General features: G+C 31.7%; 1 long non-coding RNA gene and 1 other non-coding gene across 2 annotated transcripts; both read left to right on the top strand.

The window, feature by feature from the left end:
- The first annotated feature begins 10,075 nt into the window (after window positions 1-10,075).
- LOC130721865 (uncharacterized) lies at window positions 10,076-10,646 on the top strand. The gene is made up of 2 exons (XR_009013673.1): window positions 10,076-10,195; window positions 10,351-10,646. It is a non-coding gene; the product is annotated as an uncharacterized LOC130721865 (long non-coding RNA).
- Window positions 10,647-13,067: 2,421 nt separating this feature from the next.
- TRNAF-GAA (transfer RNA phenylalanine (anticodon GAA)) lies at window positions 13,068-13,140 on the top strand. The gene has a single exon. It is a non-coding gene; the product is annotated as a tRNA-Phe (tRNA).
- Window positions 13,141-13,965: the final 825 nt, after the last annotated feature.

Raw genomic sequence — 13,965 nt, 5'->3', positions numbered from 1 at the left:
AAGACCTAGTGAAGGAGGACTCAAGCGATGGCGAACGGAAGGAGAACTCAAGCAATCAACATGTTGCGCTTACTTCTGAAATTGATAATGAGTCCAAGCAAGACACTTCTTTGCCAATGGAAGGTCTCACAAACTGTGCTGCCATTATGCCCCACATCTCTGGTATTAAGTCTTTTGAAAGCACAAACTCTATAGAAGATGCTCCGATATCAATGAATGTGAACGCGCTTCAGAATGAAAAGTTTTTTAAAGTAGGGGCTTCCAACCAATTCAGTACACAATTAATAATGGGCTTTGTGGATGAAGTTAGTGACTCGATGCAGAGGGATGAACCCTCAATGCAGATGCAACCATGGGTCCTCAATGTGTTGTCCAAGCGACCTCCTCCAATGCCGCCAGATATGAACACTTGGACACTTGTTGTTCTGGCGCTTCACTTGGTTTTCCCCCTACAATGGGACCCGGGAGGGGAAGATTGGATCTACTATGCTACTTCCAACCTTGAGGACAAGGTTGATTTTAGGGGGGGAGTATTGTTAGGATTAATTATATTAGGATTTAATTTAGGAATCTATCTTTAATTATGACTAGATTACTACACAATTATGACTATTAAGAACATATAATTGAAACAATTGTTAAAATATATTTACTAAAAAGATGCAAAACATAATATTGTACGAAATTTAAATTGTAAATAACAAAAGTCACTCGTGCCCCGTGCAGGGCACGGGTAGTTCCGCTAGTTAATTATTAATATGCAGTAGTGGAGAAAGGAAAAGCTTATTGGAGAAGAAGTAGGCAAGTGGAGCCCATGAAGCTCAAATGCATGAGAGCTCGACACGTTAGCATTTCCTGAGCCTGGATCTTTGAGTGACACGTTAGAAGATTGAATGTGGTAGTGACACATCAGCAGAGTCTCTCTCATAGTGCTATTGTTTTATAAAGTATATAGATGAGAGGGTTGTTCTCAAGTACAATTATCTATCAATAATATTTTCTGTTTTCAAAAAAAAAACTTGCTACTATAAAATTATATTTAGTAGGTTACTTATATATTTTAAATTTAAATAGAATATTTAGTAAACATAATTGAGTTTTAGTTAATTACAAAACATATATAGACTCAATCATAAAAAATACTATAACTCTTAAAAATTATTAATTTAGAAAATTTAAATTTTAAAAAATATTATGTACTCAACTCAAGTTTTTTCTTACAAATCGAATGATGTCGTTATTTGAAAAAAAATATATACTTTTATTGTTTATATCATATCATTATCTTATCCATCATAAACACAGGATAAGATAAGAACTTATCATGCTCTTATCATGTCTTACTCTTACCTTAATTGACCAACAAACGAGCCTTTAATGTACTTTTCATTATAAATATATCCCTGTTCAATTCAACTTTGCATTCTTGCAAAAAAACAAATTGATTCTCAAACTTACTTTATTCTTAAGGGCATGATGGCAGTTAAAACTTCGTTTTTGTTTATTTGCTTTAGTGTTTTATTTCTCATAGCATCTGAGCCCGATATTTCTTTTCGTTTGTTGTTTCTTGTACAATTATCTACACTTCAAAATTAGGTAGTATGTTTACATTAATTACCTTGGTTGCATTCTATGTTAAGGTTTTGACAATTTGAATAAATTTTGCAGGTTTTAAGGTCCAAGTTCGTGCATACACCAACTGCGCAACTGATAAGGATTGTATTTCTTTACTATGTGGTCTCTGCTCTCCGAGGTGCATTCGAGGAGCATGCGTTTGCCCTTGTCTTCCACGCAATAAACACATTTGGTGAAAAAAAAATGTTAGGAAAAAAAGTTATGATGAGACTAATTTTATGGTGCAAAACAATAATTCATGCCTCTTAAATTAATTATTGTAATAAGAGGTTGAAATGTTGAGATAATTAAGTATATCAACTATATCTACCTCAAAAACATTAATGTCTTAATATTTGAGTTTTTTGTTTTGTTTTGCTTTTTGTGTTTTTTAATATATGACTAAAGTCATATATATATATATATATACATATATATATATATATTTTATCTACCAAAAAAAAATATGACTTTGTCTACTAAAAGGATAAATATACGCATCATTAATAATAATAAAATCATCATTGTGAAAGATGAAAGGGAGTAGTGGGAAAAACAAGCAAGATAATCTTCAATAATATAATTCTAGTAGTTGAATTAAAAATTGTAAAGACATTGGATATTAGATTCAACTTCATAATTTTGAGGATTTATTCTCTTAAGGATGATTAATAATGTTAAATGCTGAATGAGAAACTATATAATTTGTTTAATTGATTTGATTTGATTTGATTTTCTTTTTATCTTTTTCTCAATTCAGTTGATTTGATTTGATTACTTTTGATTACAAAAAATCAAGAAGCTTATTATGTTATTATAAAAAATTAGAAAGTAACTTAACTTTAAAAAAATCTTAATAACTAATTATCAATTTTGGCATTAAAACCAAACATATATATGAATATATTATATCGATGTCGTTATTTGGAAAAAAATTATGTACTTTCATTGTTGATTCTTTAAAAAAAAAGCAAAATAATGTATTAATCATAGCTTTGAAAAAACCAAGCTTAAAAGGAGACAAATCAGACCAGATGATTAGTAAATGAAGCCTTCTTTTCATTATAAATATAGCCCTGTAGAACTCAGTTCTGCAGTCTTGCAAAAAAACATTGATTCTAAAAAAATACTTCATTCTCAGGCGCACAATGGCAGTTAAAGTTTCATATTTGTTTCTTTGCTTCACAGTTTTATTTCTCATCACATTTGAACCCGGTATTTCTCTATGTTTCTTGTTTTTTTGTACAAATAAACAATCATCTACGCTAAAAAAAATAAGTAGTACATTAATTAGCTTGGTTTCATGCTATGTAAAATCGTGTGCAATGAATATTAAGGTTTTGACAATGTGAATGGATTTTTGCAGGTTTTAAGGCCCAGGTCAGTGCATACCACCCAGACTGCCTAACTAATAAGGACTGTTTTCCTATGGAATGCCCCGGTAATTGTTTAGCGACATGCGTTCAAGGAGTATGCGGTTGCCATTGTCCTCATCCGCAAAAAGAACATGTTTGATAAAAGTTATGATGAGGCTCATTTTATGGTTCAATACAATAATTCAATGCCTCTAAAACTATTTATTGTAATAAGAGGTTAAAATGTTGAGATAATTATGTATAACAAATATACCTTCCTCAAATACATTGGGATTTTGTTTTGCTTTTTGGTGTCTTAATTTATGGCTTTGTATACTAAAATGATAAATATACGCTTCAGAAAAAAATCATCATTATGAGAAATGAAAGGGAGAAGTGAGAGAAAGGAACAAGAATGTACTGTTAAATAGTATAATTCTAGTAGATGAATTGAAAATTTTGAAGACATTGGATATAGATCAAACATCATAATTTTGAAGATTTAGTCTTTTAAGGATAATTAATGACAAGTTAAATAATGAATAAAAAAGTATATAATCTTTTTAATTGACTTGTATTGATTTTTTAATCTTTATTTCAATTCATTTTTTTGTGTTACAATAGGAAAATAAACAAAAGCAAACTACGCACACGCGTCTAAGTACAAGGAAGCATAAGCAACGGATGGAGGTTGCCCCCACACACGATGCGACGATCCCTCCCGCACCGCTTTTCTAGCTAGAAACTATGCAACGTTATTACGTTCATGAGGTATATGAATGAAAGAAAAACTCCAGTCCTTCTGTACGTAGCAGCTCCCTCACCCCATGATTGCTTCTCTATCCCAATAAGAATTAATCTCCACAGGCTCCTGAAGAACATGAACACTTCTAAGCAATCAGATGCAAAACCCACTAAACGAATGCCAAGGCACCATGCATGAGCATGCCCTAATTCCACCGTCCAAAGCTCCGCTCGAAACGTTGAGCCATACACCCTGTATTCTGAAATTGCAGATTTCCAAGAGCCACCTGCTTCATGGAGCACGACAACACCACCCATCCTCCTCATAGTTGGACTTGGATACCGACTCCCATCCACAGTGAGATAAGGACCTGCCAACCTCGCACCTACACTGCTACTTCTTGATACGTTTTCCATCTACACAAGATAAGTCGCGTCCCCTTTCCAGCTCCCACGTCCAACAACACGTTCCTCCGGATTTGGGTCATATGCCAAACCTCCTCTTCGAACACCTGCTAGTTACCCCATCTCCAATTCCACCACATTACCGCGACAACCAGCATCCCTTCACGCTGCATCAGAGTCCCAGCGAGCCACTGTTAAAACGATTGCCCTCCATCAATGCAAGGTAAGATAGCTTCAAACTGTCTCCACAAGGCTCGGGCCTGGGGGCATGTCCCCAACTGAACATATGGTTCAGGTCTTCGTTCTCATTACCGAATATAGTTTCTTTTAATTCATTTAGTTTGTTTTGATTGCTTCATAACAAAATTCAAGAAGCTTTTTAAGTTATTGTATACTGTAAATTAACTTTTATAAAAAATTATTTAATTACTAATTATCAATTTTGGCAGATATTAAAACCAAACCACATATATGAAACTATTATATGGCCAACCATCAAATCAATCCAAGCCACGTCTAGTTGCATGTATTTTATCCCTCATCTAGTTGGCCATTTAAAGTTACCATTGCTTAAGAGGAACCAAAATCAATATAACAATGCTTATTATTTTTATTACGAGTGAATATAAGAAAGTAACAAAAATTAATTAATTTAACAGCCCTGTTTTTTTTTTACAACTGAAATTCATATTATTAAGAGGACCAAAAAACCTATCAATTCCCACAATCCATTTGTCCGTCATCCTCAAATGTAGACATAACCCTCTCCTAAATTGACCAAGACCTTTAAGCAGGGCCTCGTTAAAATCTTACTAGGAAAACTCAGTGAAAAAAAACCTAGTAAAGAAAAAGAGTGCCCTAGTCTCAAGGGGTCAAAATAAACCATTAGTACAAAGTGGAAAATGTTCATCCACATGCAAAGCCACATCTATATACTTATTAAAAGAAAATCCTTATCCACAAAAAATTAACACATGGCATTGCCATAATGATTTTTCTCACACCCCTCTTTCTGGCTGACAAATGTCACAGCCATAGAGACTTTCACAAATTAATTATACAAATCGATTTCCCTATAATTTTGATTCTTTGTCCCCTATTAAATGAAAACATTATAAAGGAGCCATGAGTCTCTTCAAAATAGAATTCATGCACATCCCATTATAAAGGAGCTATGGATCAACCAAAAGCCCACAACGATGAAACAATTAAAAGGGTCATAATTGCAAAAGAAACAAAAAAATTGTTCAGAGTGGGAATTGGTCAAGGCATTTACAACATATGCCTTCAATTTCGCAAACGGACATATTGGAAAAACTAATCACATTTTTCTGAAAAGTATTGGAAGATAAGTAATTAAATGCAGAGACTTATTTTGGGGTGTGATCCACGTTTTTTGGCCTCAATATCCTCCACCTTTTTAAGCCTAATGTAAATCTTGGCAATATTAATTTCAGTATATCAATTTTGATATGAACATACATACTTAAATAAAAATAACAAAATTTGTTGTGCAACGCACGGGTAAGAAATGCTCACAAAAATTAATTGGGTTTCTTTTATTGTTAAATAAATAAATATAATTTATATAATCACCTCATAGATTAAGGAGTTAATATTCAATTTAAGTTAATGCATTTCCTTTTTAAAAAATTGTAAAAAAAACTGAGTTTGAAATTTAAAATGAGTACGAAATAATAGTAATTGGGGTCAAATTTTCGGTCAGATTTTAAAACATTTTTCTTAAATGAGTACTATATATTTATGTTTAAATCACATGGTAAAAGACTTTCACGGGGAAAAACATTTTACATTAAGAATAATTCAGGTAAAAACTAATAATTTTTCCTAACTCTTCATTCCCCTCCAACCCTTATGTCTCATAGCTTTTACCACTTTTGCTAACTCTCGGAAACAATTTTTCATCTAATTTAAGTATATTTTTCATAATTTAAAAATATTTAGATTAAATATATAAAAAAAATTATCAAATTTTGCAAGTTGTGTGATACCATTGTGATTGATTTTGTTTGATTGAATGCTTATTTTTTATTATATCTTAATTTTTTAATACGTGTCTAAATAATGAGATCAATATTCATCGTGCAACGCACAGGGTAAAAACGCTAGTACAAAACCCAATTCTAAACTTGAACTGCAATTCCATGAAACATGCGTGACACAGCAACCATATATCAACAAACTTGTCCTTGCCACCATAAATCTTCACTTCCATAGTTCCATCTTGCTATATCTCCACGCATGCCATAATCAAATCCTGCACAACATCATCAAAAATAAAAGGACGCCCATCCCCTGTCACATGAAACCCGCTACAAGACACCAATGGAACCCACCAATTTTTAACTTAGTAAATCCCCACTCTTCTAAAAACCAGTGAAACCAGCATCCCCTAACAACCCATACAACCTTAATGAAGGAAAAGCATACATTAAGTCCCCCTCCAAAAGCCCCTGTTGGCAAAACCAGAAACCATGCCATGTACTGCACCAGTATACCAGATTAGTAAACATGTAAAGCAATCCCAAAAGCAGTAAAAAGAGGAATCCGTGCCTGTAATCCAGATCTATTAAACAGAGCTAGGGAGACCATCATCACACATTTGCTTTCCATCATCACCAGCTCTGTTGTTTAGTACGAAAGTAGAAGTTACGAAACTTAAGAATTGACAAGGAGAGCCCCGTGACACTTTCAGCAACCGGAGGTCTCAGCAGAGGGTCAAGGATTGGATCGCGCCGGATACAGGCTGGGTTAAAGTCTATGAAGCACAGACTCGGACACGGACACGGGCGGGAACGCCGACACGGCTAAACTCCAAAAAATAGGATACGAGAACACGGCTTTTATATATATATATATATATATATATATATATATGTATGTATGTATGTATTAAAAAAAAGCAACGTGATAATATGTTCACAAAATTAAGAGAACATTGTATCAATTCAATACAATATACAATTAAGTCAGTAACAATGCAGCTTAATAGAAGCAAAAGAAGCTTGAAAATTGTACTATTTATCAATATCAGGCAACATTTTACCAAAGATTAGGAGAATTTGAACTAAAACATCATTCAACCATTAGTACAGGTTTGTTTGTTTAGTCAGTATAGATTCGGGAGAATTTGAACTAAATCTGTTTTGATTACGTTTGTTTGATGTTTAATTAGATAAGATTGTTTTAATTTTAATTTAACTTTTTTTTAAGTCAGAAAATAATAATAAAAAAATAGTACAAGTGTTCCCTATGTGTGTCTAGCCACAAAGGTGTGTCGGCTCAATATACAAGCCGTGTCCATGCCGTGTCCGAGCCAAGAAATAATAATTTTTTTATTCAGACACGCCCCAGACGTGTCCGACACGTGTCGGTCACGTGTCGGTGGCGTGTCCGTGTCGTCCGCGTGTCGGACACGCGGACACGCCTCTGTTTTGAAGTGTCCGTGCTTCCTTAACTAATGGTGATGGAGCAGCGAGTGCATGGCAAGTTGTGGAGGAGTAATCAGAAACTCAGAGGGAAACTGGCTGAGAGGGTTTAGCAGAAATTTGGGTAACTTTAGTACCCAGAATGCGTTTGTAGCCGAGCTATTGGCCATAGCCACTGCTATTGATGTGATGATCAGCCTTGATTATCATCAAGTGATCATAGAGAGTGACTCCTTGGAGGTTGTTGAGCTGCTTGAGCAGCGAGATGTCTGTGAGCACCACTTCGAGTACATAGCTCGCGATATTTAGCGTAAGAGGGATGATCATGGTTCTCTTCTTGTCCAGTACACGCCGAGGGAGGGAAATTCAGTTGCAGACTACTTGGCGAAAGTAGGCTTGGAACTTTCGTTTGGGACTCACTGGTTTGAGGCTCCCTTTGGAGATTGCATTAGGTTGCTAGAGAGGGCCAAGTGTTCCTCTACGTCGCAATCGCCCGTGATTGCACATCGTTAGTTTCTGTTTCTTTTGGGGTCGTGCCCTTCATTTGTAACCAAAAAAAAAAACAAGTACCTAAAATTCACTAGAGTTTAATTAAAAGTCAAACCATTATTATGATACCATTTTGGGGAAAACAAGCGACTCATGATATTTTTAATTCTTGCATTTCATTTCTTACAATCCAACATTTTCCTTAATTAAAAAAATTGAAATGAAAAAATTCAAAAAGTTAAAGCGTTAACTCAAAAAATGAAGATCAATAAATAAATGATAAAATTATGTTTCATAAATTAAAAAAAATTATATATAAGAAATAAAATATATTATTATCAAATCTATCTCCAATAACTCAATTTATTTTCTACTATGATAAATTTTACTATGCATATGACACAGAAGCAAATCAATCGATTATGTTCAAAGACTATTTCTATATATTATTCATTGCATTTGGTTTTTAAAAGTAAGATATATTAATCTAAATAAAGGTATGAGAACAACTCACTCATATATGATAAAAGCTTCTTCTAGAATGAAAAAAAAAAATCAAACTCAACTAAAGAAACACCAAAAACCAACAAGAAATGATATTCATTTAGGAATCTGTTTTATGTAATTTAATCCAAATTTTCTGAATTTTTATTATTATCTTATTTTCAAAGATACATAATACTGTAGTTGGTAAAAAGTTTCAAATTCAATGTAATTTTTTATTTATTACATAGGCTACTAGTATTGTACAAATTTATATCAGTATAAAAATATTATTAAATGTTAGGATGTGTTTGGTGGTCATGAAAGAGATAAGATAGGATAATGTAATCTTATTTTGCTGTAATCTGATGTTTGCTGCACTAACTGGATATGATAATGCAATCTTGTCCCTTATCCTATCTTTTCTATCATGTGCAAATTTTATCATGAGGAGGGAGGTAGGTTCGAACTTATCTTGACATGATATGATAACTATTTTCTATTCTTTTTCAGTACCCTAACCACAAATAATATTATTTGAATATTTATATTTTCATAATTTTTAATTTATTAATGTAAAAATGTTAATTTTAATAATATATTAATTTTATTGATTATCAAGTATAGTTGTACTATAAATCTAAAATTACTTAGTTACTCGTATAAATTGAATAAAAAATGAACAAATACAAATGGGTATGTAAGGTATTGGTCTTACTCGCATAAAAATAATTTTTTTTTTCTTATCACTTGCTACTAATATGTTAGTATTAATTCTTTAACTTATATTATGATGTTAAAATTTTAAAATGATTACTAAATAACAATATAAACATTGACTTATTAATATGAAATATGACTAGTTTTTTCTTATTTGAGAGGCTTGTCATCATGCTTTGATTCCAATTAATACTACTAATATTCTTTTGTTTAAAAAAAAACAACTTAAAAATATTTTACTTGCATGATAATTTACCATTTAAATACTAAATAAGTTGAAAATAAATAATATTAATAATTATTTTGAACTTTTAATAATCCTAATATTTATAACTGTCTACTTCAAATTTAGAATCAATTGTTACTTATATGTTATGAAATTAAAGGGACTATTCAATGAAAAATAATTTTTTTTTAGTTGATACATATTTAGACTCATTTATAAAAATAAAAAATTTCCTTTTGTAACCTATTTTTTTAATAAAATAATACTATCATAATTATTTTTTAAAATTATTAATTTAGAAAAAAAATTTATAAAGAATAGTATGTGCTCAACTTAAGTTTTTTCTTAATAATAAAATGATGTCGTTATTTGGAAAAAAAATATAAACTTTCATTGTTTATATCATATCATATAATTATTTTGTCCACCTCATGTCCACCTCATATCCACCTCAAACACAAGATAAGATAAGATCTTATCCTAATCTTATCCTATCAAACTCTCTGTCATATCGTACTCTTATCATATTCAGACCACAAAACAGGGTCTTCTTTTCATTATAAATATAACCATGTATAACTCAGTTCTGCATTCTTGCAAAACACATTGATTCTCAAAAAAATTCTTCATTCTCAGGCGCAAAATGACAGTTAAAGTTTCATATTTCTTTCTTTGCTTCACAATTTTATTTCTCATCACATCCGAACATGGTATTTCTCTATCTTTCTTGTTTCTTGTACAAATAAATAATCATCTTGGCTAAAAAATTAAGTAGTATGTGTACATTAATTAGCTTGGTTTCATGCTATGTAAAATCATGTGCAGTGAATATTAAGGTTTTCATAATGTGAATGGCTTTTTGCAGGTTTTAAGGCTCAGGTCAGTGCACAGAACATGGCCTGCAAAATCCCTAAGGATTGTTGGCATTTGATGTGCCCCTCTGAATGTCATGCGACAAAATGCGTTCAAGGAGTATGCGAATGCGTTTGTGTTCCACCGCAGAAAGAACATATTTGATAACAGAAATATTAAGCAGAATAAAGTTATGATGAGGCTCATTTTATGGTTCAAAACAATAATTTAATGTCTCTAAAACTATTTATTGTAATAAGAGGTTGAAGTGTTGAGATAATTAAGTATATCAAATATAACTTCCTCAAATACTTCCATGTCTTAAGATTTGAGATTTTGTTTTGCTTTTTTTGCTTTAATTTATAGCTTTACCTACTAAAAGGATAAATATAGGCTTCATTAATGATAGTAATAAAAACATTATCATTAGGTAAGATTTGTTAAAAGCTTCTTCTAGAATGAAACAATAAAATAAAATATAGCCCTACTTAAAAAAATCACAACAACCAACAAAAAATAATATATATTTAGCAAAAGATTTTATATAATTTTAATTTACAAATTTACTTAATGTTTAGTATCATCTTATTTTCAAAGAGTCATATATCAAATATATCTTCCTCAAATACTTCCATGTCTTAAGATTTGAGATTTTATTTTGCATGCTTTTTTTGCTTTAATTTATAGCTTTACCTATTAAAAGGATAAATATACGCTTCATTAACAATAGTAATAAAATCATTATCATTAAGTAAGATTTGTTAAAATCTTCTTCTAGAATGAAACAATAAAATAAAATCTAGCCCAACTTAAAAAAAGCCCAACAACCAACAGAAAAATAATATTTATTTAGGAAAATTTTTTGTATAATTTTAATTTAGAAATTTACTTAATATTTAGTATTATCTTATTTTTAAAGAGTCATAATAGTTGCTAAAAAGCATCAAGTTCACAGTAATTTTTTATTTATTACATAGCCAAATTGTTTTGTATGAATCATTTTATATTTTTTTTAGAGCAAATAATGTATATATTATTGAAATTTAATTAAAAAAGGTGGGGACAACCCCACGAGTTTATTAGGCTCTAATAGACTATTGAGATAGTACAAAGGCCTTTGGATTATTACACCCACTCTTGCAAGAGGATTATATTTTTAAAAGAATTAAAGGGGTGTGCAGTGTTAAAGTAAACATTGTTTACACAATAATTTAATTAAATTTCACCACATCAGAAAATATATTATGGTTTTAATTAAAATTTAAAATGAAAGTTATTATTTCTCTTATATGACATGTTGTGATTGGTTGTTAATGTAAAACTATTTTACACCGAAAATGCATATCTATTAAAATATTTTTAAAATTGTAAATTCAACCATAATATTTTTAAATTGCAAATACCAAGCTAGAATTAGAGTCTGAACAAAAATCTAAATTATTTAATTAAAAACTAGCATAATTAGATATGTTTATTTTGGATTTAAAAATTTATGAAATGAAGTGTAATATGATTAGTCGGTCCTATTTTAAACAATCATTCCCGTATAAATGAATTACAACATATTTCACTTAGTCTTTTTAACTTTTAATTCTTAATGAAATCCAGTTTTTTATGGAAAAAAAAAGTAGTTTCACTTTCTTGTGTATTTTGGGCAAAAGCTTTGCTAAATTGATCGAATCAAAACACGCGAACTGATGTTAAATAAGAGAGACCCATGACTATTCATAACGGTTGTGCTTAATTAAAGAAAAGCATATGCATTTCAGATGTTTCGTTTCATACTCTTAAGTATTTCTCTTTGGACAAATGTACTACCTGAAAATAAGACATTTTAAAAATCCTGATGTGAGATTAAATATGAATATTTTTACCGACATTAGCAACATATATTACCCTTTTTTAAATATTTCTTAGTACAAAATTAAGATTTTGACCTGTGTTTGTCAATCCAACATGTCTAGGTCGTGGAATAGCAATGTCAACCACCCTCCTTCACGTTTGAAAGAGAGATAGAACTTGCCCCATCTTTTCAATTTATTTATTGAACTTCTTGAGTTCAAATGTGTCCTACCCTATGTGATCAAGATATTCCACAATGTCAAAATCAGTAAGAAGAGTTGTTGCCACTACGTACATTGCTTGTGGAAAGAGAAATAAATGCACTTGGAATTTTGGCTAATATGGACCCTCTTAACATCTTAATCTAGAGTTTCCTTTGAATTCCTGTATAAATTTGTAGTATAGTAGCGGGATCGAATCACTTTAACTTTATTTTTAAGTTCCTGAAATATATATAAGTGGGGTGTGATTTCATGAAAAGCAAGCACATAAACTGCATTAGTAAGAAAAAGCTATCCGAAATGTTATTCTTCTCATGAGAGACGTAAGTGAACTGCACACTCGAGAATCTTGGAATAAGCTGTCGTATTCGATTAATCGTGTTTGTGTCCCTTTCCCAATGTGTATTGACATCTTCATTATGATGTATTGCATTCATTTCAAGTAAACAATCAAGGGCACAAATAACACTAACTCTTAAACTCGACAACGTATTTGGAAGGACCCTCCACCTTTTGTTTCGGCGTTGTTATACATTAATGTTGTTAGCTAATTTTCTGTTTTGCTGTTAAGCTTCCTGTTGTAAACAAAATAAAATATGAAAGAGCTAAGTTTGATCATCGGTGTTACCTTTGTTTTGATGTCGTATGTGCAAAGAGTTAACGTGTTGCGGGGATAGCTCAGTTGGGAGAGCGTCAGACTGAAGATCTGAAGGTCGCGTGTTCGATCCACGCTCACCGCATTTCTTTTTGCATTTTAATAATTCTAAGCTATCTCTATTGTGTAGTCGTATCTGTAATAATTATTAGTCAAACAAACCATGTTTAAACAAGTTACAAAAAACCAATCTGAAATCTCTGTGAAGAAAAACAAACTTGTCCTTAGTATAGGGGACAAGCTCGCATGTACTGTATCTTTGTGCTGGACAACTCATAATGTTCCTGATTCGCAGTCAAAGAGGTCGATGTCTTCAAGTTTCCATGAAATTACTATAAAGGTTTTTGTATGTACCAGGTTTTTTGCAGTTTTGAGTTGACTTCCCTTCCTCTGTCGACAATGAAACACCTTACTCAATCTTAGACAACAAAGCTTTCAATAATTATGTAAACACAATTAGAACAAACACAAACAATTAGATGTCTGGCAAAAGTGGAAGATTTGCACCCAATTCAATGGACATAAACGTGATCCTCAGAAAGCATCTTACATTATGGATGTCTAGCAAATAACAACGGCTACAACGGTCTCAATGTCTCATGATTTTCAGTCTCATAATTTCAAAACGGTGTCTCTCAAATGATGCCTTAATTACTTGAATTCCATACTATTGCCAACAGGGAAGGTGGAAGAAAAGTACAATTAACAGTGTGACACAGAGGATGGTAAAGGCAGTCAAGTCACGGTGGTGGACGGTAGGATTTATCAGCAAATTAAAAAATACTAGGGACTAAAATCCAAATGGAAAACATATCCTATATGCATCAGCAAGACTGACAAGTCTCAACCAAGATAATTGTGTCCCTTGAGCTATGGTGTGTCGGTGGCAGCACCTCGGACAGAGTACAAT

This window comes from Lotus japonicus, chromosome 6 (genome assembly GCF_012489685.1).
Source record: "Lotus japonicus ecotype B-129 chromosome 6, LjGifu_v1.2".
Taxonomy (NCBI): domain Eukaryota; kingdom Viridiplantae; phylum Streptophyta; class Magnoliopsida; order Fabales; family Fabaceae; genus Lotus; species Lotus japonicus.
This window is presented reverse-complemented; position numbering and strand designations above follow the sequence as displayed.